Below are 5,730 nucleotides of genomic sequence, written 5' to 3'. Positions count from 1 at the left end.
GTGGGGCATTACATACACCCCTCCTTCAGAAAACTTCGTCCCGAAGTTAGAATGAAAAGATACAAGGAGTTTGAAAGCATAGCAACCAGAGAGAGTTATAGCATTAAAATTTGATAAGTCAGACAATGACATTACTTCCCATCATGAGTCTCCAACTGATCTATTTCCTCCTATCCATCTTGAACTACTTCCGTTCCCACCCTATCCATCCTCTGCTGCTCTATCAGTGGAAACGACCATACTAACCACTGATAAAACCGACATGGTGGAAGCGTCGATTACCTCGACCGAACTTTCCCCAGCAGGCATCTGGCAATCGTCATCACACGTCTAGGGGGAGCATTCAGCTGTCCTCCCCACGATTCCAGGTTTCGGAGGATACATGGTGGGAAACACCTCCACCCCTCCTTCAGAGCACGGAGCACACTACAGAGCTGGTTGGACTTGTCATCGAATAATCCAGTCAGGTCATCTTGCCACCTGTCATTTTCATTTTACTCATGTCATAAGAGTGCATATCAAGTGGATACCAAATGTAATAGAACAATGTACATTGTACCTTTCCTCATTGGTCGTCTCGACCTTCCCCAATGGAATAGTAGATCTTGGTTATCATATGGTTCTTTCCAACCTGTAGTTTAGTTCTCATCCATGCATATATACAACCACAAAATGGATATAGATACATGATCTTAAACATCATGTTTATTAAGCCCAGTGTCCACGTGTCAATTTTTGTTGTTCATACTGGAAATAAATCTTACATCAGATAGATCATAATTTCACTGAGTCATTGATTAGATAAATCATATCTATATAAGCCTATACAATGCAACAATAACTCTGACAAGTCATGCATTAGATAAATTGTAACAAAGTAAGTCACACATCTGGTCATACATCCAACATTTCCATCATCAATACCAAATCCATCAATTGATTTTCACGTGTCCAACCAAATGTGTATAATGTTCATAAACAACAACATGGAACTGCAAAATAGAACCTTAACATAGGTGGCTATCTACGTTAAAAGGGGCATCATAAACGCTCATGTGACATCCTTGTGGAACCCTTCAATAACAATTAGAGTTGAAATAGATTCAACTATCCATCATGGAAAATAGCATTTGAACCCAGATATCCTATAAGGTGGTACCAAACCAAAATAATGGCAAGCAACAGATTAGTGCACTATCAATTTCACTAGAAGGTGTTAGTATAAGTTTTATGCATATAATTTCTTTAAAACCTTAGTGAATATAAAAGTCCCACTCTTCCAATTTGATGGTTTTTCATCTTCCAAACCCATTTAGTTAATCTTGGAACTAAACGACTCAAAACTTCAGAAACTATTTCCAACATGATTTTCATACTTTATTTTTTTGTAAATTGAGAGAAATGTCCTCTAAATGCCAAAAGGTTCAAATTTATTATATATTTTATCATTGTTTACTAGTACTAATACAATTTCATGATATATAATGCAGCTCACAATATGACCAGACAAATGAGAAATAATTAAATGAATGGAATAATTGCCTTCGCCCTGCTGCTATTAGTACTTCCCTTCCAAATGGCACTGTATCTCTAAAGGTGCCTACTCCTTTCACAAGTGGCCAGTGACCACAAAAGTTGTGAAGAAAGTTGAGGGTCCTTTTATCCAAAACTAGAGACACATTATTTTTCACGACTTCTTATTTATTTATTTATTTAGGGTAAGAGTGTGTTCTAATATTTTCACTGGCCTTTTATTGACTAAATAAGCTTCCATTTTAAAATCCCAAATCTTTAGACGGTTCCTCAAATCAGCATTTGTTTCCAACTATCATAAAACTGTGATTTCCCAACAATATGGCACAATTGGATGGGTCTTTGAAAGAGTTTTAATCATTTGCAAGCCGAGGAAAGCTTTCTTTATCTTGCTTCCAATGTTACCTAGGAGTTGCTTTTGCACTCCCACATTTTATTCACAGGGCATGTATCATTTTGTGGACATTACTTGGACATTAATGTAATTATCTTATCTTATCTGCAATCTGGCCAAATATAATACAAAGACAAAATCCTGACAAACTAGAAGAGTTTTACAATCATACCTTAGGGCACTTTCATTGCTGCTGTATATGTGTGTTGCAGACAGCAAGGAAAACAGATAAGTCTTGGCCCATGAAAGCTCTTATATTAAATATATGAAACATATCTGTGTTGAACAACCACTGAGATAATCATACAAATTCTAACCTTTATTATAATGCATATGTGCCGTAATATGCAATTAAACTATGGAAACAGAGTGTTTGCGTCTCAACCACAAAGAATGTCAAACAAGTGGCTATCATCAGTCATTGGTTGTGGTAGCAGTGAAAAACGATTAGTGCTGTAAATTGATTGTGCATGCACTGATTGCTTCACAGTTGGACAGTTGGCGTAAACACGGAACAACTTGCTAATTCAGGGTAATTAAGGGTTAGACCCACTCCACATGCAACCCCCTTGAGAAAATGAATATTCAATATACGTTCACACTCTCCTGGAATTTCATACTTGCAAGTATACCTTATTCCATGTCAAGACTCATCACGAGCCACCATTACTTTATACCATGTATCGATAAAATTCTGCCATTTTATTATTTCTTTTAGTGGCAACTAAAGACATAGCTAATATAGCATAAATATTAAAAATGCAAATATACATTAACTACATAATTAATTTCATCAGAAACACTCAATTAGTGAAGCATAATAATGGAACAACGTATCTAATGTCATAGCAAGAATTGCATGTATATAGTAGGGAAGGAGGAGCTTTCCAAAATTTTCAATCTGGCACTAAAATTCTTGGGTCTGTCAACAATAACTTATGTTCTTGCTCATCTTTCATAAGTTATGACGATTTGGATGCCATGAAGTGAACAGATCATGCCAATGTCGATTAATTTTATAGTTTCAGGGAAGTTGTTTGACATTGAGCCAATAACATGTTCAGATCAAGACATAATGGGTGCTCAGGCCAATTGGTGGTCCATGGAGTCATGGCTCTGCTCATTTAATCAATGTACATTGTCCCTTCCATCGCTGATTACACTAAGAGCTATTAAAGTGTTACCTGGAAAATGATTTGGAAGTTTGAAATAATATCTCTTCTAGTCTAGCTAGAAACCCAAATTTACCTGCAACTCAGGTCATCAATATGGAAAAAGTATCCTGTTTTTTTTTTTTTTTTTTTTGTGAAGTGTCACCATCCTCCTTGACTACAAGTGAAAGACTATGTCTAATTCCATTCTATGAGGAAATTAAGCAGAGTCAAATTGATTCTAAATATGATTCGATCCTAAGTCAAACTCATCAATTTGAGTCGCAATGAGGACTCAAACTCCCAAGTCAAACATGAGTTAGGTTGACTTGACAATTCTAATTCAAATCGACTTATTATGTCCAAAATCCATATTGTTCTGTAGTATGTACCATCATATGTACTTTGAAATGCATTAGAATTGAAAACTTGCATTATATGTTAAATGGGAACCTCAACAACTAAGGATGCACAAGTTCTCGTTGCATCCCTTCGATCTGCATACTCTGCAACTCCTACCAAGTTGAAGATCATCGATCTGTATGCGGTCTACGTAGTTCTCACGGCAGTTGTGCAGGTTGTCTACATGGCAATAGTTGGATCATTTCCTTTCAATGCTTTTCTTTCAGGAGTTCTATCTTGCACGGGGTCAGCTGTGCTTGTAGTTTGTTTGCGGATGCAAGTCAACGAAGAAAACAAGGGATTCAAGGATCTTCCTCCAGAAAGAGCATTTGCAGATTTTGTTTTGTGCAATTTTTCACTTCACTTGGTGATAATGAACTTCTTAGATTAGTGGATAAGGACATGCAGAATTGGAATGAGAGGGTACCCATCACAAAGCAACAACATTATAGGGGCCTGATTCCTATTTTTCTGTTATTATAGCTACTGTTCTATATTGTTTTATGAAGTTTCTTTGTCAATATGATCTAATAATTATGCATACATGAAAATTATTTATGTAGGGTCTGCGTGTCACTCATTTTCTTTTCCCAATTTTCTCAAGTTGCAACATGATACACTGGCGTTTATGCAGGTTGATAACCTAGCTGTAATTCTACCTCGATACAGTGATATTATAAGATTTATAACCTAGATCAATTTAGTGTGGAATTGTCATTTTGTTCTTGATACATGTTTACATGTCTGTTGTTAATTTTTCTAACAGTTTCCGTTTTACTGCTTCTTTGTAACTACAGGTTCTTTCCAAGCCTCTGATCAAGTGGTTTAGTGTTTCTGTGCATTCAGAGGTATCAAGTGACATGAGCCACCAAATGCTGATGCTAGAAAAGATTTGGCACCAAATCCTGACTCTCTACAGAATTGCTACCCACTGATATCATTTGATTCAAGTCTTTTAAACCAACAATCACCTTTGCTAGTTTCAGCTAATGTGAATGGGTGCCCAATATTTCTGCTTGCAGAAATTGGGGCTTATGTGATAACCAGAAGAAATATGGATACTGTTAATTTACGTGGTTCCTCTGACCTTAGTGAGGCTCCATGATTTCCTCTTGTAACGATACAAATTAACATGATGACATCAAGACAGTTATATCAATGCAATAATTTAGATTTTCCCAATGTCAAATTTAGCTCTTTAAGCAACCAAAATCAAAATTCTGTAGCAATTTCAAGAATTTCATACATGGATAATGAATATTCAACTTCAACTCAGTGAAAATGGATGAAAGATGAGAAGAACAAAATATTTGTCCCCTATGACAGCAAGAACCGTGTAGTGCTAATCACCGGTTGAAAGGGTTGGAAGGAGATATTTAAATATAGTTATAAGTCTTTTGACAATTTTTTTTTTGGGTGACCGTTCATGGGAATTTTAAGGCTAAATCGTTTGGATTAGAGAAGCCATACAAAATTTGGACTCCATACATGTATGCACAACAAATAAATTTCTGACCTCCTAACAAATATTGTCATAATGGAGGTTCAAGATCGGAGAAAAGTATGATTTTGGAAGGAATCGAAACAGGAGAATGGCAGGACTAATTGAATAGTTTGTCTGGGACAATTTCTTAAAGTTTCTGAGAAGACTTCTATAATTTCTAACTTTCTATTAGTGCGGTTGAGGATTTTAAAAAGCAATATTTTTTTTCTTGACTTTCAATTTATTTCAAGAACTGATTTAAAAGACTCTATTTGATTGACTATGTCATTGCACCTTCATTGGAACCTCCATCTAATCTCATCATAAATGAGTCACCTAAAGCTGAGGTTCTCCTCTGACTCAATCTCCTACAAATGACACAATTGACAAATCCTGTTAGACTGTAGAATGTGATGATCTCTCTCAATCTAGAGCTTGTGCAAGCAAATATTCAATTGACGAAGAGGAATCCTCAGGCTATGCTAGGCTCTTGGTTTCTACATCAACCTATACACAATTATATAGTTTTGTATGCAGTGTTGGCACAAGTAAACTATAGTGAATTCCTGACCATATATGAAAAAAACTACTGAATCAACTTTGCTTGAACTACTGTCACGATTTACATAAGTTACATGTCGTTGTTATCTCAATTCACAATTAATTAATTCATTACTTTTCTTGGAATCTATTCTCAATTTGAAATTTAAACGTGGAAAACATGAGACGTGTTGGAATTGTCCAACTCAGAATGATTATAGTCTCCT

At 35.8% G+C, this 5,730-nt stretch overlaps 1 pseudogene; it reads left to right on the top strand.

The window, feature by feature from the left end:
* The first annotated feature begins 3,523 nt into the window (after nucleotides 1–3,523).
* LOC149267559 (dolichyl-diphosphooligosaccharide--protein glycosyltransferase subunit DAD1 pseudogene) lies at nucleotides 3,524–3,871 on the top strand (annotated as a pseudogene).
* The last annotated feature ends 1,859 nt before the right edge of the window (nucleotides 3,872–5,730 follow it).

This window comes from Pinus tabuliformis, chromosome 6, assembly GCF_031772625.1.
Source record: "Pinus tabuliformis cultivar Carrire ecotype Pingquan chromosome 6, CPIR1, whole genome shotgun sequence".
Classification (NCBI taxonomy): Eukaryota; Viridiplantae; Streptophyta; class Pinopsida; order Pinales; family Pinaceae; genus Pinus; species Pinus tabuliformis.
This window is presented reverse-complemented; position numbering and strand designations above follow the sequence as displayed.